Source organism: Pantherophis guttatus, chromosome 1 (genome assembly GCF_059756535.1).
Source record: "Pantherophis guttatus breed Tessera chromosome 1, ASM5975653v1, whole genome shotgun sequence".
Lineage (NCBI taxonomy): Eukaryota > Metazoa > Chordata > Lepidosauria > Squamata > Colubridae > Pantherophis > Pantherophis guttatus.
The window spans coordinates 55,655,582-55,676,349 of record NC_142063.1 but is presented as its reverse complement, the minus strand read 5'-3'; the positions used below and the strand labels follow the sequence as shown (position 1 = coordinate 55,676,349).

Sequence of the window (20,768 nt, the reverse complement as noted above, 5' to 3'; positions counted from 1 at the left end):
TTATCAATCACATAGTTGAAGCACTGACAGATTACTGTGTCTATATACAAGGCTTGTAATAAGTCATAACTTATGTTATCAAGTTTGGGTTGTGGCTGTGGCTTTCAAATGTGTACCTCTTGGTTCTCATCCAACACCTTATACCAGGTGGCTAGCGAATTTTGGGAACTGAAGTCCACAAATATTAAAATAGAGAAACACTAACTTATATTCACTACACAGTGCTGATTTTCTTGTGGATTAGTTAACTCAGGTTTTGGCTCTGGGATATCCATGCCTTGATTTGTGCTTATATTTCCAGCTGTGCCTGTTAAGTCCATATGGTTTTGATTTTTCTGTCTGTGTATAAGCACTTTTCCAGACACTAGAAATTCTATGATTCTTAGTTCTTGAAAGAATATTCCTATAGGAAGGTCCTTTATTTCTCAAAGTAAACATTCTAGACCTGGGGTTCCCATCCCTGGTCCGTGGACTGGCACCAGTCTTGTGGCATGCCAGAAACCAGGCCACACAACCAAGCAAAGCCCCATCAATGGGATGCAGGCAGCACACAAAACCCTCCGGTCCATGGAACTGGTCCCTATTGCCAAAAGGTTGGTGGCGATTGTTCTAGACCAGGGGTGTCAAACATTCCGGCCTGCGGGGTGCTTAGATTTGGCCTGCGGGGCCAGCTTAGAAATAGCAAAGGACCAGCCCATGGTGCCTCTGCTAGCAAAAATAGGGTGCAGGTGCATGCCTTCCCGCAACTGGTTTTGGCCGCCGAAGTGCTTCAGGAGGCCTTCTAGGCCCAAAACGGGGCCTCCGGAGTGCTCCAAGAGGCCTTCCAGGCCAAAAATGGGACCTCTGGAGTGTTCCAGGAGGCCTTCTTGGCCCAAAACGGGGGGCCCAGGCTGCTGCAGGAGGCCGTCCTTGACTATAAAAGGGAGGAAAGGTAAAATATTTTACCTTTCAGGCTTGCAGGATTCTGCTACTATAGCCTATGTCAATAATTTATAGTTCTAGTCTTCCTATGGAGTCAGTTTCTTGATCTGGTCTCTCTCTCATAAGCTGATCAAGTAGATCAAGTAAGTATTAAAAAAACAAAATCACAGGAATGTACGCCTCTCTATTTTTATAAGTGTATAAAACCATGTGTGTGGAGGTGTGTTCCTGTGTCACGCCACCATGGCCACACCTGCCATGGCCACGCCCATCCCCCACCCCCACAGCCCTCCAAGATCAAGCACAACCCTGATGTGGCCTTGTTCTAGACTTTCCTAAATAAGCATTCTTGCTCTGTCATCTTTACTACCTCAGTTTACCAATCCAGAAGTCCAGTTCTGTTTCATACTACTAGTTTAGCGTTCTAATCCTAACACTGTGTCTCTTCTAAAGAGATACACAGGATATGTTAAATTCATATACGCATATTTGTCATGCTGGCAAAGTGCCTTTGACTTGAGTTGAAATAATACTGCATTATTTTGCCAAGAGCACTGTCCTCATAAAAAGCTTGTTGCTGGGGTTGGAATAAGATTGGCCAGCTGCTCCTAGCAAATGTGAAACAGCTTGTGTTTGTGAGCTGTATGCTGATTGCATGCATTATTCGTTATTGTGTGCAAACCTCCCTCAGATATTCATGCCACCACTTATCTCTGAAGTCCATGACATACATTTGATCCCTTGGAGAGCATCATGCCTACTTGCAAATCGTTTTGGGTTTCCTTGTCCTACAGAACTCCTCCACTTACATTTCATTGGAGCACCTTTAAATCAAGTGGTTCAAAAGTCTCCATAGCTGAGTTTCTTCTTACTTATTTTATATTATCACTTATATTTTATATTTATATTATCATATAAATCATATAAGGAGCTCTGGTGGCTCAGCAGACTAATTAACATCCACTTGCATCTGCTGCCTGCAATTACTACAAGTTCAAATCTCACCAGGCTCAAGGTTGACTCAGCCTTCCATCCTTTCTAAGGTAGGTAAAATGAGGACCCAGATTATGGGGGCAATAAACTGACTTTGTATAAATATACAAAAGTATGAAGGCTATTGCTTAACACATTGTAAGCTGCCCTGAGTCTCCGGAGAAGGGCGGCATATAAATCAAATTTTTATATATATATATATATATATATATATGTGTGTGTGTGTGTGTGTGTGTGTGTGTGTGTGTGTGTGTGTGTGTGTGTTATATATATATAATCAATAAAAACTCACAGGTCATATTGCTATACCACTTATTCCATGGATCAAAATTTTCATCTATTGTCTTGGTTCCACTTTGTCCAAACAACCAAAGGCAGTTGCCCTGAGTGAGTAGAGCTGCTGATGCTTAGGTAGAATTCTGCCAGAAAGCAAGAGTGTTGGATTTTTTTGTGGACAAAAGTGAAGAAGGAATCATGCATGTACAGCTAGCTGGGAAGTATTAGGCAAAGCTTTAACTTGAGCTGAGTCACCAAACATTATAGCAGCTGGACTTGAAAGAAGTGTGAATTATTCAACATCTCTCTCCCCAGGACCTCTCTTCCCATATCTTCATGAGAAGGCCCTGGAAATCATATTTCACAAGTTCAGATTTTGTAATGTAAGAGACTGAATACACAGAGCCAATCATTATTATAGTACATTTCTATACGTATCTAATATGTGTCTGGCAAGCAGAATTAACAGAATCTAGGTAAATTCTTATGCATTTCAACAGATGAGTGAGGTTGTTGATGATAAAATTATGCAGATATTGGGCAAAGCATAACAGAATTAGATAGCATACATAGATTCTATTGCAATTAATAGACAATTATGTCCAATTGATTTCACCCTTTGAGAATCCAACCCTGAAGTGGTTTGATTGGCATATAATGAATTGTTGCCATGCTCTTGAAGTGTGCCTACTTTATGTGCTGTGGTCCAATTTGTGTCGTTTAACATAGAATCCAGCGATTGATGTGATAATATAAAAGACATAATCCAAAAGAGGAAAGGACAAGAATCTGCACAAATATTTAATTCTTGTTTGGTTTTCTGTTACTTCTTAAGACTGTAGTGCAACCAGGACACTGTCCTAACATTCTTCATTTAAAGAAAAATAAAAGAAATTTGGGAAGCGATTATACAGAGATATTTTTTCTTCTAAGGAATAACAACCAAACATCCATGTCTGCAGGGGAGAGGTGGACAAATGACATTGCAGGTATCATAATATCATTGCACAACTGACTTGAATTATATACTTGTACCAAGTTGATTAATACATTTGCACAATTACATCATGATCATGATGTTGTTCAGATGCTAATGCTGCTAATGCTTCTACTTTTTACCATCTCTGACCAGAATGAACCTTTATAGCCGATAGTTTTATTGCTTTTGCTATTCCTATTATTGTTTAGTCATAAGACTAATTATAAATTGATTTGAATAACTTGTTACTTGCCTTATCTTTTATGCATCTTAACATCAGCGTTCCAGAAAATCCCTGACTCCCAGTAAAGACACTGAAGCAGGCGTTTTCAAAAGTTCTCTTTACTAGCAATAGGTAAACTGGCACATCTGGGAAATCCCGAATCTGAAAAACTCGGGCTTTCCTTCACTAATACAAAGCTCCCAAAACCAACCCCTTTCTCCCCTTTCGGTCACATGCTCCAATCACTGTCAGTTTCGCCTTGGCCCAGCCCTTGACCACTCTTTCTCCAGATGCTGGACCGCCCTGACTTTGACTGATAGGAAAATTGTTATTATGTCTACTAACTCCCCTCTCCTAAATCCCCCCTCCTATTTTCCCACACATGAAGATATGGCAGCATTTAAGCTTCCGGCTTAATATGGCTTCCAAGGCTGACAATCAGTTTTAAAAAAAACTGAGCAAATGATAGTCAAATTGGTGGCATGTATTTATTTTTAGAAATATATGCATTCTACTCGTGTAGAATGCTATTTTCCCTTTTGTATAACTAGGTTCCCTTTTATCTACCTTTTAAATTATTCTCTATTTTTTGATACCATTGTTCTTTCTTTATTTCATCCCTCAGATGACAGGGATTATTGCTATAATTGTCTTTGCATACCCAGAATACATTGCTGCTGAGTAACAATAATAATACAGTATATTTAAGGAACATATCAGCAACAACTTATTTTTAGATTTATTCTGCTGTCAAGTGTAAAACCATACATTCTGTTTTGAAATCAGCATATATTCATGGAGCTCTTGGAATTTCTGAAACATGTTTAATAAATTCAAAGGTTGGAACATAAAAGATTTTTTTCAGAGTAAAAGAAGAAGAAATTCTCTTGCTTGCTAGAAGTACTGAAGAATAATGTACTTGTGTCGTGATTCCAGAAATCAGGCCTACTGAGCCCATTAGAATTAGGATGTTTGTGAATGCATCATAAAGAAATGAATTAGAACAAAAAAGGCTGTAGATTTACATAAATTTTCTATTTGTTAAAATATATGCCAAGGGTGAGTAATCTGTGGCCCCAGGGTTATACAGTATGTAACTCTATGGCATTTTTTTCTTTTGCAGACCTTGCAATTCCTTTTAACTGTCATTGCTGAAAATTGGCTGCATTGTTTTCTTCCATTTTGACTGAGGAATCACATTTAAGTTATAGTGTAGGTCATAAATAGGCTTAAAATAACATTAATACACATACCTACATACATGGCCACCAACTATTATTCCCTTTTGCAGTAAACATTATTACACAGGAGCGCCAGGGTGATATAGAGGTAGTCCTCGACTTACAACCACAATTGAGCCCAACATTTCTGTTGCTAAGTGAAACATTTGTTAACTGAGTTTTGCTCTACTTTATGACTTTTCTTGCCATAGTTGTTAAGTGAATCACTGCAGTTGATAAATTTGTACCCCGGTTGTTAAGTGAATCTGGTTTCCCCATTGACTTTGCTTGTCAGAAGGTCGCAAAAGGGAATCACATGACCCCGGGGCACTGCAACAATCATAAATATGAGCCAGTTGCCAAGCATCTGGATTTTGATAATGTGACCACAGGGATGCTGCAACAGTCATAAGTGTGAAAAATGGTCATAAATCACTTTTTTCAGTGAAGTTGTAACTTCAAACGGTCACTAAATGAACTTTTGTAACTGGAGGACTACCTGTTAAGGCATCAGGCTAGAAATTGGGAAACTGTGACGTCTACTCCCATTTTCGGTACAAAGTCAGCTGGGTGACTTTGACAGTCACTTTCTCTCTGTCCTATGAAGGAGGCAATGGCAAAACACTTCTGGGAAAAAAAAGTTGCCAAAAAAACAGCAGAGATTTGTCCAGGCAGTCTCCGAGTATCATATAAGGTTGAATGGAAGAAAAAGGAAAAAAAAAATCTCCTTTTGTTTCACATTGTTCAGTTCCACATATCAAAGTAGATAGAAACATGCTTGCATTCAAAACCATTTTTTGCTTCTTTTAATGAACATCAATGCCTTGCAGCAAACCATTTACTATCCATTCAATTTCTATCAACACTGGAATGTCTAAAATCTAATCACTTTCTCATCCTTAGTTCTAAATATTCTACCAAAATACACATATATTGTCTATATACTTCTGGTTTTTCAGCATTAATATATAGCTTGCAAATGTTCATTCCATTTCCTCCCCTCAGGATTTTTTTTTAAAAAAACAGTAATTATCATACTTATACTTCTTGTATCCAACACTTGCTATCAGCCATTCATGTTCTAAGCAAACAGCACAGCTGATGTAGAAATACATGTGTATTCATGTTTTCCATCAATGCACTTCCAATGTGTTACATAAGCAATCCTAATAACATAACTGAACACCATCTTCTTTTATTCCCTGAGCTATGTTGATTCATTTACTATGTAATTTATTTACTATCACACATACTTTGCTTCCACCATAAATCACTTTTAGCATCCTAACCTTCAACTCCATTCTTTTGCAGAACATTTCATAACTAAAATCCCTTTACTTTATACAAATCAACAAACATACACTAATCCTTTTTTCTCACATTTATATAGTGATGTGCTGAAGAGCAAAAATCAAAGCTGCACAACTCCGGCTTCACATAAAGTCACATTGCATTTCACAAATTTTGCTTGCCTTGTTTTGATCAGAATTCTGCCAAAGGCTTCCCAGACATACTTAAGAAACTACTCCATTTATAATTTCAGCATTCACTCTTGCTGCTTTTTTCTCCGCATAGAATGCAGTCTTCACATGCATATTAAGTAAGTTGGGCAGCAACAACCTTTCTATAGTTACACTCTTTACACCTGGGGCTGCTTTTAACGTTCTCACAATATATATGCCTCCCCTTTCACCACTTTTTTCTTGGACACCAATGTTTCTATCATTTGTTTCAGCTGTACAGTTTAAATTATCATTGCAGAATAAATCTCTAAAGTTATTGGATCCCCTCTTCCACTTAATCTCATTTTACTTTCATTCACCCTGTTGAAAGCTCCTTCTATAGCCCTCTTTGTTACTCCTGAAACAATATTTTACTTCCATCCAGTGGTGAAATCCATTTTTTTACTACCAGTTCTATGGGCGTGGCTTGGTGGGCCTGGCAGGGGAAAGAACTGCAAAATCTCCAATCCCACCCCACTCGAGGGGAAGGATACTGCAAAATCTCCAATCCCACCCCACTCTGGGGCCAGCCAGAGTGGAATTTGCCGGTTCTCCAAACTACTCAAAATTTCCATTACCGGTTCTTTGAACTACTCAAAATTTCTGCTACCGGTTCTCCAGAACCTGTCAGAACCTGCTGGATTTCACCCCTTCTTCCATCCAAATTACTTTTATTTTTTGTAACTCCTTTAAAGTATTTCTTGCTGTCTTTGGCTATATTCTTGTATAGTTTCTCTCCATACACGATATCCATCCTTCCTCCCTCCCTCCCTCCTTCCTGCTCTCTTTCTTGTTTTTCTTAGATGACTTTTACAGGTACATAAAAATAAGAAAGAAATATTTCATACTACCACTCTGAAAAGTCTTATAGGCAAAAGGGAAGAATGGAGTGCCAATGGGAAGGTGGAGTGCAGTAGAAAACAAGGCAGGCACTGGTAGTCAACTTAGGTGGCAGCAGCAAAGAGATCCACCCAAGTACTAACAAATTCCAAGAGACAACAAGGTTGAGAAAGGAAGGGTGGTTATTTTAACTCCCATATTGAAAGGACAAACATAAAAGATGCTGGAAGAGCCAAACAGATTAGATACCCAGAAGGCATTGACAAAGTCGAAATGGGGAAGATGAAACAGGCACAGGGGAAACCAGGATGAGTCACCTATTTTAGGTATAGGAAGAGTGACTGGGCTGAATGCATCTGTCCAGATGGAGGTAAAAAGTGAAGGGAATTCATAAGAAGGCTAAATACAGAGTATAGAATTAAAATGGAAATAAGATGAGTGGAACCAACTGGGAAGTGTGTTATGGATAAAATGAATGTAAGACAAAGAACAAGAATCATTCCTATGAATTAACTACAAGAAAAAAAGGAAGAACAGAAGATACAATATAATAGGAAAGTATCAAGAATTTAGGAATTTCAGTAATATTGTTAAAAAGAAATACAGTACAGTAGTTTTAATGGGGCTGAGTCATTTTTAATACTAAACTGGCCTAGTACAGTATTGGGATAGGTTATAGTTAAGCAATTAGGGGACATTAAAAGGCTAAAAACCCCAGATGCTAGAAGGGTACAGCAAAATGTAGAATAAGAGTCTTATATTGTAATAGAAGACAAAATGAACTTAAGAGTAGATAACATATTTACCAGAATAACAGAGTGGGAATGGACCTTGGAGGTCTTCTAGTCCAATGCCCTGCACAAGCAGGAGATCCTATGCTATTTCAGACAAATGTCCAGTCTCTTCTTAAAAATGTCTTGTGATGGAGTACCCAGAATTTCTAGAGCAAGCGATTCCATTGATTAATTGTTGTTATTGTCAGGAAATTTCTCTTTAGTTCTAGGTTGGATCTCTCATTGATAAATTTCCATCCATTTCTTTTGTCCTATCCTTAGTTGCTTTGGAGAATAGGTTGACCCCGCTCTTCTTTGTGATAGCCCATTAGATATTGGAAAACTGCTATACTGTCACCCCTAGTCCTTCTCTTCATACCCAGTTCCTGCAACCATTCTTTATATGTTTTAGTCTCTAGACCCTAATCACTTTTGTTCCTCTTCTTTGTACTCTTTTTAGTGTTTCAACATCTTTTTTGTACTTGGTGACTAAAATTAGATGCAGTATTCCAAGTGTGGTCTTACCAAACCATTATAAAGCGGTACTAATACTTCATGTGATCTTGATCCAATCCCTCTGTTGATGCAGTCTAGGACTGTGTTGGCTTTTTTGACAGCTGCAGCACACTGCTGGCTTATATTTAAGTGGTTGTTCACTAGAACTCCTAGATGTTGAAGAGTACTGAACCTAAGATAGAACCTTGGGGTGCCCCACTGCATGCTTCCCTCCATGTAGATGTAGTTCCACTGAAGACCACACATTGAGTCCGGTTGGTGAGCCAGTTATGAATCCATCTGGTGGTAATGCTATCTAATCGGTGTTTTTTATCTTATCAAGTAATAGGTTGTGGTCTACTTTGTCAAATGCCTTAACTAAAGTCCAAGTATATTATGTCCACAGCATTTTGCTGGTTAAGTTAGGCTAGATATTAGCAGGAATACCAAAATAAGGTACAAAAATGGGAAATTTACAGTAGGTGAGAGAGCATTCTATTATTCACTGGAAATAAAGTTTTTCTTTGTAGTGGACTTTCTCCAATGGCAGTAGGAAGGTATCTTTTGTGGATTTGCCACCATGCCTGTATCTCTGACTTACAGGAAGATCTACTTTGATTTTGGATGATTTAGGGTCATTCTCACATGACCCTAAAATTCCATTCACACTTTACAAACATCCACTTACAGTAAAAAGAGGTCTAACGAAGTTCAGCTTCATGTATTATAACTCACTCTTGCACTTTTGCAAGATGAAGACTCAATTTTGCATTTTTTACAATTATAGATCATGAACTGATTTACAAAGGTATGTCTGTGATAAAATAATTAAGACACATATGAATGAATTTCCCTTTAAAAATATGACAGATGTTCAACAGTATTTTTCCTTGGGATGTGCTGTGAGAATACAGTTCAGTCTAATAAATCAAAACACAATTGCTCAGAAAATCCTGAGAAATTTTATGAAGCAAAGATGACAGAAACAACTGTGACAGTCTCCTATTGTTTATTTTTAAACTCTTAGTGAAGAAATGCCACAATATTTTCAGCTTTCCATTTACATCTACAGATGTCCAAAGTCCTTGTTATTAAGGAACATCCGTATTTCTGATTTCTGTCCTGCTGAATCGTTATCTTTATAACAATATAACTGGAAATATGGGATCTATGGAAGGTTATACCACGGGCGGGATGCGAACCGGTAGTAAAGGTAAGTAGAACCACCCCTGGTGCATAGGTATAATTATATATTATACTTATGATCTGGGTCATGCTGTGACCCAGATCATAATAGTTTGTTATGAGGAAGAAGTTTGTTCTTTTTTCCCCTCCTCAGCTTTTTTCTGTTTATTTTCTCCTCTGCTCTACTGCTTCTGTGGTAACTATTGGAGTGAGACTCGTTTATTTTGCTTATTTCTAGGAAGTACCCAAGAAGTCTTTAGGTGTAAGAAAATCAATCAATAATAATTGTTAAAAAAGCTCAGGGATCTGAAACTGCTGCCTACAATCCTACCTGAAAAACACATTTATTTAGGCATATTTGGCTCAGAGATAAAAACTGGAAATCTGACAGATTGTAAATATAAGAAAGGCACATGCAGATAAAGTATATGAACAGAGGTGTGAAAGGTGTCTAGATTGGTCTGATGTAGCAACTCCAGTAGAACTCTGAAGACTGGAACGGGAAACTAATGAGATTGAAAAATGACACTAAATCAGAATAACTTGCAAATCTCAGTGAGAGTAGAGAAATTCATATGCATCCATAGTTGCGTAAACCTACTAAAGAAAGTGACACTGAGAATGATACAGAGTTCAGTTCCAACTGGAATATAGATGAAAAGAAAGGATGCTCAAGGACCTCAGTGACGAACAAAGAAAATAAACCTTATAGTATAACATATCTAATTCATCAAATAATTTATTCTTCCAGTCAACAAACCTACACATAGATCATTTTTTGTTTACTACAACCCAAGTGCACTAGATTCAGGAATGTTTGTTTTAATTATTATATAGAACTCTAAAATATTCCAATTGGATATTAATCAATTTATATAAGAAAATGGAAGCATTCAAGGAAAATGGGAACCCTTTATTTTTATGAATGGTTTATTCTCTTTTTTTTTTTCTTCTGCTCAATTGTGTCTGATTCTCAGAAAGTGCCCGGACAAGTCACTGAAGTTTTATTGGCAAAGTTTTTCAGAAATGGTTTGCATTGCTTCCCTCATAGGGCTGAAGGAGAGTGACTGCCCCAAGTCACCCAGTTAGTTTTGTGCATAAGACAGAACTAGAACTCACACTCTTCTGGTTTCTAGCCCAATGCCTTAATCCCTGCCTTAATCTGGTTTTCTTGTTCTTATTACTGAACTTTGCATGATAGGCTTTTTCTATATTGCCATATTGTTTTATATTAAAAGAAATGTTTATAGTACATTGTTTTATTGGGTATACCTATGATACTTTATAATAGCCCTGTATTTTCAAATATACTAAATAAAAATACAGTAAAACTTTACTGATTAGTCATATCCAAATGGCTAATTGATGTAATAATTTTATTTATTTATTCTATTTATTTTTACCCTGACTTTATTATTTTTCTAAACTCAAAGCAGCAACATGCCTAATACACCTTCATCCTCCTATTTTCCCACAGCAACCAACCTGTGATGTGGGTTGGGCAGAGATAATGTGACCAGCCAAAGCCACCTACACGACTTTCATGGCTTAGATGGGAATAGAACTCACGGTCTCCAGGTTTCTAGCCTGGTGCCTTAACCACTATATATTAATTCCCCCAATCAAAGAAAATGGGGAAAACGCACCTTTTCCACATGTATGGAAGTGGGAGTTACTTTGTAACTCTTCAAGCTATGACAATACTGTATAGAAATTTTCTTGGAACTAAGGTCTCTAAGGTTCCCCCTTAAAGCAGGAACCGAACAGCTGCATATCAGGAATGGTAAAGTTGGTAATCCTTGTATCAATTCAGGATGGATTAGACATCCTTGCAGATATCTCCCAAACTCTATGATTTTCCTATTGCACTAGACAGAGGTCACCCTTTCAACAAAAGGAATTATCCGTAAGATACCATTATAGAATTTTCTGCTTTCCAGAATATGAAACAGTGTGATTTCAAGCTGCCCAAACTATCAAACCTCTGGCTTCTCTTACTTTGAAATATAAGGACACAGGAAACATTTCTACAGAGTAAAGGCTAGTTCTTATTGGAATTTTATACAATTTACAGCTGAATGTGTGAAATGATATCATTAGTGTCAATGAACTGGGAGCATATGAACATTATCTGAAGTGTCAATTCAAGCCACAACTGAGTGCTGCTGTTGTAAAATTAAGAGTATACAAACATGTATATTGATCTTTGTGTAAAATAGCAAAATGTCTTGAAATGCAGAAGAGATTGGACTCTTTCTTCATATAGGCCAGTAATGTCTATTTAGGAAGATATCTTCTTTCCTTTATCTGTTACTTGCTTTGTAACAGGAAATGTCAACAACTGCCTCTAAGTCTTTTTGCATGCAAAACACAACCTTTACCACTAGGTTTGGAAGCTGTAACAAATAAATGTGAAATTCTACGGACAGAACTGCTTTGCAAAGTATTTTGTGTTTTTTTTTTTCTTTCTTATCTTGGGCCCCAGGGAAAAGACTGAAATGCAAGCACTGAACATCTGACAGTATTCTAGAGAGGATTTCTCAATCTTTCTGCAATCATGGATTACTGAATGAACATTTTAAAAGTGCAAGCTCACCAATTAAAGAAACACACTTCTTCCTAGATTTTTTTGCCTTTGAGAATACAGGCATTCACATTTTTGCTGAACTAGAAGTTTATTATTGTATTTGTTTATGGTTTTTCTATCTTTTCAGTTACGACAGCCCCATTAAACTAAATTTTGTACCAGACCTTTAAATTGAAAACAATATATTATTCACCATTTGAAACAATATTAACAATTAATACAAACCTTTTGAACAAAAATATTCTTCATAGAAAAGAGTGCTTTTCTATGAGTGCTTAGGGAGCTACTCGCCAGCATTTTAAAATATTCATCATCACTTTATCTATTTGCACTTTGTATGGCTTTTTGGACTGATTAGTTTATCTAACACAGTACATGCAGTATCATGACCTGTTCATTATTGTTAGTAGGATTGTTAGTAGGATCTCTCCAGCTGATAGCTGGTATATGTAGGGAGACAGGTTGAAGAATTAAATCAACTTTGGCCAGTTTGCTTGGAAAAGAGGATCTCTGAGAATAGTTCACCTGCTGAGAATTACAGGGCAAATCCATACCACTGTCTTGATTTGGTCCTGTTTTCTATGCACATGTCTGAAAATATTTGTATATATCTCAGTGCAGCTAACCGAGCTTAAAAATTACTTAAAGCTTTACACTTTGGAAGTGTATAACATTCATTTGAAATCTGGTCTCCTTTTTTTCTTCTCACTGCATCATTTGTCAGTCACTTTTTTGCCATTATTTTCTGTCAATCGGTCAATGGTTGAAGAATATAATTATCATATTTCATATGATATTTCAGCTTAAATGCTGAAATAACATGGGTAGTCATAGTTATAAGTTCTACTGGCTTCCATGAAAAGTACTGATCAATCCAATTAAATGCCAAACTACTCTCCATATTTGAGCTTTGATTCCCTTCCTTTCTCCTAAGATCTTGAATATTTGGTGTTTTAATGATTAGGGCTATGAAAAATTGGAATTTGAAGGAGAAAGGTGCACAAGAGCACCTATGCAATCCCTGCCAGAAACTATTTCAATTAAATGTCTCTTTTTGGAATCCTGCTGCAGCTAGTTTAAAGAATCATCAACAAAAATATGTGAGCACCTTTGCATGCTCCAAAGCACCCTTTCCCCTTGAAATCCACAGAGCCCTACTTAAGAACACCATAGGTAAGAAATCTCGAAGCAAGGCTCTGTGATCTATAGATCTCGTTGCTCCTCTACTGTGGTTAATTTATTCTAGCTTTTTCCCTTTCTCTTCTGAATTCAGATAGTGGAAACAGTGACTCTTGAGATGAGGAAATGCCAAAAATATTATCGTGAGCATGCAGGTTATTCTAAAATGTAGATTGTCTTGGAATACAAATATTGGATTGACTCATGGTTCTTAGTGCATTAACTCAACAAAATGTCTATGTCTCTTAGATCTGTAATCTTTAGAGACAACCTCTGAAAGCTTCTTTCTAAAAAAAGTTGAGGGAATAAAGCAAAATTTGACAAACATATATTTCTCTTATAAAAGTCCTCATAAAGCATCTCTCTAGGGAAATAATTTCCCAGATACTCAAAAGACACACTTCAGAAGCAAGGAATATTAGAAGCATATGTTTGAAAAAGACTGGAAAAGAACATGAGAGTTTTTCAAAGTAATGTAATTTTAGAACATGGCAAAGAAAGGGAGAAGGAAGTAGGTAATATTTTTAGGGATAAACTAATGATAAGTATTTGTCCCCATCTTCTTCCACTCTAGCTGAATTCCATACATTTGCCCTTTCAAATTTGCCTTTGGAACTGTTCTAGGAAGAGCAGATGGAGATAATGTTATGGAGGGAGAGTGAAGGAAGATGGAGAAGGGGTTAAGCAGTCCCTGTTCAGTTCTGCATTCTACAACCTGTTACCAGAAACAAAAAATGTTTGTTTTTAAAGGGGTTGTTTTAGGCTTTTTCACAGAATGTAAATTGCATCTCATGTAGTTTCTCTTTTTACATTCATTTTTGATGTATACACCAACATTCTCCAGCCTGACACTTCAGGCTTATTCTGAGCATTACAATCTGGAGATTGCCAGATTGGAGACAGCTGATATATATGGTTTTACACGAAAATTACAGAAACGTTGTCACCATTTAAACTAGACAAACAAGGCAATTAATGCATGCAGCAGATCCCTTAATTGTGTACTGAGAAAAATCACTACTGTAGCATTACACAAATCTATGGAGACCACTATAGCATTTTTCCTATATATGATTATAGGGGATTATATAATTCCTTTTCATATAACCCCACCATTTTCTCAGTTTAAATATTAATCCCATACTTACCACCTAAAAACCTGAGGATAGGTTATCCCTAGGCATCTTTTATTACCCAACCCAGTTTCTTTCCTATATGCATTCTTACCAAATTATTACTTGCCTTGCTTCTCTAGCATCGATTCTACATAGCCCCTGACCTTTCTTTCAACACTTTCTGTTAACCGAGCTCACCTAGTCACTTTTGTGTCCTACAACTCTGAACTGGGATTGGCTATAGCTGTATTGCAAAGTTTCTCCAATAGAATTGTATAATTTCCCTCCATCTTGAAAATATGAAGCTTTGAATGACTGCATTTTTTAGTCTCTTAGCAAAGTTAGAACAATCAATTTAAGATTTACGAGTGTGTATGTGTTTAATTCATATTCTTTCCTCAAACCAGTCAAATTGTTGAAATGAAACTAGGTGCCAATTTAGTATACTTTATCCTCGATAGAAAAAGGAAAAAAATAGGCTTCCACCAAGCATGTCTTAGTTAAATAAGAAACATACACTTGGAAATGTGAAGATAACGAGACTTGCATAGGTGATGAAAAGCAACTCCCTTTTTTTTTTTTTTTGAACAGCAGTTTGAGCAAAGCTCGATTTGAACTTCACATTTTAAAGCTGCAATTAATTAATGAATCAGCATGCAACAATCCGGTAAACCAGCATGAGAAATCAGTCCCAGGCATAAAGATGAAAGCATAGCTGGGAATGACTTTTCTTGCAAGGAAGAAAGGATTCTATTCTACAATGTAGTCTGGGAGGCAGGAGGGCCATCGCAAGAAGTGCCTGTTATAAAGCCAATTTTCCCAGAGTCAGAGAAGGAAAGCCTTCCAGGGTTTTTTACACCTGAGTTGCTGCATCCCCCCCCCCCATACTCCAAAGGACTCCATGCTAGTTTATATGATGATAGTCATATCTCTAGCCCTTCTGTAATGAGAGAACAAGGAAGGGAGAAAGCTATTCTCCAGAAAGAGCTGCTGCCTCTGAGGAGAGTGGCAAAAACTACCTCTGGGACAAAACTAACCTGCCTGGAGGAAACAGCTAGAAATGTGTCACAGCAACAAGCCTAGAGGGATATCCAATCTCATACCCAGAAGCAAGATAGGCTTCCGAAGAGCAGGACATGGTAGAGTTTGGCTGGCTCAGGCTTCACAGGGTGAGCTGAAGGAGAGGGGAAAATGGGGTATGAGACTCTTGTAACACAGGGGCTATATTATGCCAGGCAACAGAAGTGTCCCTGACCTTCTCTCCCCTCCTATATGTGTAGAGCTGGATGTTCTTGAAGACAGGTAGAAAGCAGCAGAGATCCATTTTTAAAATGAATATTAGTTTTGCCAATCTTAATTTTATATTCAGGGTCCAATCTAAGTTGGTCGCTGGGACCAAAGGTTTATTCTTCCAAGCTTTCAATTTTATATTCAATTTAGCAGTCAATGTGAGCAAAAAGCAATGACGGATGCGGACTAGGAAACACATAGTTACAGGCTTTAAGAATCACTTCTAAAATGCTGCCATTGAGGTTCAATAGTTAATAGACTCCCAAAACTGGGAGAGAGAAGCGGGCTCTGCCTATTCTTAAATCTGATAAACTCGTGCTCCTGTTTGGCAGGCTGAGCTCCTCAGGTCTTCCTATCATACTTTTAATTGTTCTCAGGTGGCTTCTTCATCCAACCTGTTTGACTCCAGGCTTCCCCTATCACTATTTTGATATCCTGAGACTTATTAATCATTTAGATAACTGTAGATTAGACCAGCTTTTCATAATCTTGTACCCTGAACATAGGTTGGGTCTGGCAGGGAATTCTAATCATTTCGATCCCAGCACACCCAGAAAATGACAGATTACAATGGCATAAATTAAAGTACAGTACATCAGGTGCAAACAAGCCTTCCCCAAACTGGTGTTCTGCAGAGCTGTCAAGACTGCGATGCCCAGAATGCACAGCCACAGGTGGGAATATTGGGACCAGAATTGACCCTTCTGAGGTGAGTCCAGATTTGAGGAGGTAAACTGAGCTTCTGCTAAATACCAAGCATACCTACAGAGCAAGTTTTGTTTAAACAGAGGCAATGCTTTGACCCTAACTTTCCAGTTCTGGATTCAAATCCCTTCCTCTTCCACACAGCACAACGAATGGCTGAGGATAATCCTCTCCCTAATTAACCTCACAAGGAACTACGAGGTCCTTCTGAAGCCCACAGGGTCTCTCCCCCTCCTCCAGTCCAAGGTTTTTCTTCAGAAACTGGATTTATGGAGTTTTTCCTCCACAAACTACCAGACCTGGGACTAGGCTAAGGTTAGGGTTAGGGTTGAGACGGACACATATCGGACTTGCTTCCCAGGAGAAAGGCATCTGCTTGTCTCCAGCTAGCGCCCAGCGCCTACCGAGCGAGTAGTGCACACAGGCTCCCCGAAGGCGGCAGCGGCGGCGTTTCAAAGCGGCCTTTCCAGCCCTTCCAACCAGGTGCGAGAGGCGGCCAGCGTCCGCGGCGGGCGAGGAAACGGCAGGGGGCTCTCCTCCCCCGCAACCGCCCGGGAACAGCAAGCCGTTGCAGTGGGTTTGCCCGGCAGTAGCTCCGGCTTCGGAACGACAAGCCCACACTAACCTTGCACGGTTAACGGCAGCCCGGGCTCGCCCTCAAGGTTCCTCGGCTTGGCGGGAAGTGAAAGCCACCTTTCCCGCGCGTTCACTGCTCCTGAGGGCTAGGCGAAAAGCCGCCTCGCCGCCCGCCGAACTTCCGTCCTGGACTGGGCAAGAAACTCTCTCCCCGCCCTTCCCACATTTGCCCCCCCCCTTCGGGCTGCTCCCCACCCTCCCCACCCCGCGGTCCGTCCCCCCCCCCACCCACAGCCGCGCGGTTCTCAGCAAAGACTTGAGGGAAGGGACGAAGCTGGAAACTTTCCGGGCTTGCTCGGGAAGCGCAGTCCCACAAAACAGCCGCCCGCTGGCTGAAAGGAGGGTAAAAGGGAAAAGCGCTTACCCGGAGCCTTACCTGGGCGGCGGCGGCGGAGGAGGCTGCCTCACCCGCCGAGCTGGAGGCAGGCGGGGCGGAGGCAGCCGGGCGCGGGCATGACCCCCGGGTGGACACGCTCGGCTGGTCTTCGGGCGGAGGCGGCGGCGGGAAAATTTCGGGTAGCGGCCGAGCGTCCGCGGCTGGAAGCAGCGCAGGAGCCCAAGAGGCAGAGCGGCGGCGGCGGCGGCGGCAATACAGGCGGAGTCAGAGCTGAGCTGGGGATGCGCCTGAGAGAGCAACGGGCGGAGATGCGCTGCTCCTCACGGCCCCTCCGGCTGCCGCAAAGCCTGGCTTCTCCTCCGGACGAGAGCTCCCGCCACTCGGTGCGCCCGCCGCCTCAGTGGGGCGCTGCCAACGCGGGGCTTCTGCTCCCGGCGCGTTTCTTCTCTTTTTTTACTTAAGGCAGAGCTTTTGCCTTTCCCTCCTGCGTCGCCTCCCTTTTCTTTCAGGGCTTCCCAGCTCTGTTTTAGTCAACGGCAGTCAGGAAGCATAAGACCTGTTCCACAGATTTTGCTCCATCTTTTTGCCCCCTCCTCTTTTTCACACACACACACACACACCCTCTATCGTTGAAAGATCTTTAAACAACCCAGTCCCATGGATGTTTACTGTAATTTCAAAGTAAGATTCATGGTCGTTAATGAAGCTTCCTTCTAACTGCACATCTCATTTAGCTTGTTGATTCGATTTATTGCATAAACGAATCAAGTTTTATACCAAGCAGTTGTCTCTTATCTTGAAACAATTCACATCGGCGATTACCAGGAATATCAGTATATTTATATCAGTACAATTCAACATCTCCTTTTACATGCCCCCTTCTTCCCTTGATGCAGAGCAGGATGTATCAGTGCAGTCCCACCAAAGTTGCAACCTCCAGATGTTCTCACCTTTTCCACTCGGTGCCAGAGGATATTTTCAAGGAAGTGGGTGAAGCAGTTTGAACTAGTGTAACCAAAACTGTTTAAAAAAATAATAATTGTTGAATGTTAACTTGCACCTCTCTCAGTATCTTTAACTATAACATATAAACTAACTCACTACTATGCTGATTCTAAGTGCAATTACCAGAGAGTAAATTTCAGTTAATTCAATAGGTAAAGATTGGGTGCAGGAGAATTTTTAATTAATGGCAGTCTGAAAAATAAAGAATGGATAAAAACTAATATTTTTTTTTTAAAAAACATGGCTAATTAATTCAGTCTATCTGCAAAGTTGTTTAGATTCAGTGATGGGCTGCTTGTAAAGATCCACCTTCTCTCAACCCCTTTGTTTGGTCAATCAAGGGAAGAGGATGACGAGAAGAGTGGTGGATTCTTGCAGAAGCTCAGTCAGATTCCTTTATGACTGCTGTGTGTATGCCAAATATTCCTTTTAAACAGTTATCTCCTTTGTGATAAATGCTGAGCAGACCAACAACTGGACGGGGAGTGGATGGGTGGGATGGATAACTCACCTATGTCTCTAAATTCTGTGTAAGTGAAAATAAATGCAAGTAAACTTCTACATCCTTATATCTTTGTAGACATCTCTGTTTTAGTTCCAGTAGAATTTTATTCCTGCGTTATTGAACAATTGTATGTGCGTGTATACTGCAGCTGATTTATTGCAATGTCAAAGGGATTTCTTGTTTGATCAAACCAAAAATCATCTAGGTTTTTTTTTGTTTTTTTTTGCCAACAGCCAGTTAGATCTCAGTGAAACAACTTATGATGATACTGAGTTGCAGAAAGACTTGAGTAATTTCAATAGAGAGTAGATTCATCAATGGCCATTACCTATGACTTTTGTACTCCATGTATAGAGGCAATCTATCCGTGATGAGCACAGGCTGATGATAGAAGCAAAGTATGATTACGATGGCTCCTTATATTTGTTCAGTTTCAGCATCTGATATCAGATGTTTCTGCTGAATATGGAAATTCAGTTTGGGGAAAGATCAGCTATATCTTATATAGACAAGATCCAATCTTGGCGTCTACACTTAAAAGAAAACAAGTAATGAGGAATTCTGCTCTTAGGCTATACTAGGACAAAAAGGTGAGTTAGATCAAGAAATCAAAGGCACCATTCATCAGAATGAACAAGAGGATATCAGATACAGTAAAGTGATTTACCACTTGTATAGATCTTAACACGGGGCATTTCTGAAGGCAACCATAAATGTTATTCCATCCTGTATTCCTTAACTTTATCACCAAGCATCAAAATATATTAACAAGTCTTTCTGCTCTGTCTTTCCCTATGGAGGAAGAGTGTGGAGTTGGTCTGCCTCAGCAATTGGAAGCGTCAAGAACAGAATTTATCCCTCCCATAGCAATATATTTCCTATTTAAATAGCTTATTCATGTGGATTTTACTTACAAACTATTTTGGAAAGTATTCTTAGGTGAAAATCTGGTTCAATTTACAATTATCTAACCTATTGTGTAATACATTTTGGCACGATGTTTAACAAGGACATCCACTTCACTAAGAAGATAAGAGGTTTTGCATTTTGGCTGTGTTGGACACAAGAATTTTCTGGACAGAAATGCAGGGATTTTCTGGGGAAGGTAAATATGCCAAGAGTCCTTGTAAGAACTCTCATGAAACTCTCCTTCACCTCCTTGATTATAAAGATAATTGATACATGAAATCCCTTGTCCGTTGCGCTTGCCTAGGTCCACAATGAAGCTATTGGTGCATGATGTAACAAGGAATTTGTCCAGTTACTATTGTTATTATTCAGCTGCTCTTCTAGAAAAATATCAGCAGGTTCTTGGTCCACTTTGTTTATGACAGTTTCTCTGAAATCATTAAAATCAGTCATGTACACCTACATTAATGAGAAAACTCCCATGTACTCACAAATACTCGTCCCCAAATGCTTATTGCACTAATGTTTTAAGCTGCCATCAGATGGTATTTAATTTACTTCTTTTACATTATATATCATCCTTCCCTAACTTTCCCTTCCCCTTCCTTTCCATCCTTCTTAGAGCTGTTCTGAGAATTGAAAGTCCATTCTGGAGAGTGCCATATTGAGAAAGGCAGCCTTAAAGCATTCACTGACTTTATCTCTTCTATTGCCTGAACATTTTCAATCTAGTATTCTCATTTTTTATCCCTGCGATCTAATATTGCTTCTCACCTGTTCTATTCTTCAAGGTTCCCAAATAATTTTCGAACAGCTATGTCATGCTGCTTTTATGCATCACAATTTTAAGATGTATGCCTAAGTAGTTAACTATACTTCCCATATAAGCCTTTATAAAGAAAATAAGCTGTGCAAATTTTGCAATGAGAAGTGAAATGTTTCTGTTGGGGAGAGGGAATGAGAGAGAAGGATGATTAAAGTTTTATTTGTCATTTCTATGTTTTATATGATTCCTTACATTGTGGGGTCCTTGGTGCTCTCTGAGCTTGGTTGTTTTCTTGCAGACATTTCATTATCCAACTAGGTAACATCA

The 20,768-nt window shown here is 39.2% G+C and overlaps 1 protein-coding gene across 4 annotated transcripts in view; it reads right to left on the bottom strand.

Moving 5' to 3' along the window:
* The window catches only part of SYNDIG1L (synapse differentiation inducing 1 like), a 50,910-nt gene extending 33,293 nt beyond the window's left edge, over positions 1 to 17,617 (bottom strand). Inside the window, exon 1 of one of the 4 annotated variants that reach the window (XM_034418101.3) lies at positions 17,296 to 17,617. The gene's annotated coding sequence lies outside the window, so the exon portion shown is untranslated. Of the gene's footprint in view, positions 1 to 16,908; positions 17,053 to 17,295 lie in introns of those variants that run through there. The other 3 variants (XM_034418099.3, XM_034418100.3, XM_034418098.3) reach the window with 3 other exon arrangements.
* Between the last annotated feature and the right edge of the window lie 3,151 nt (positions 17,618 to 20,768).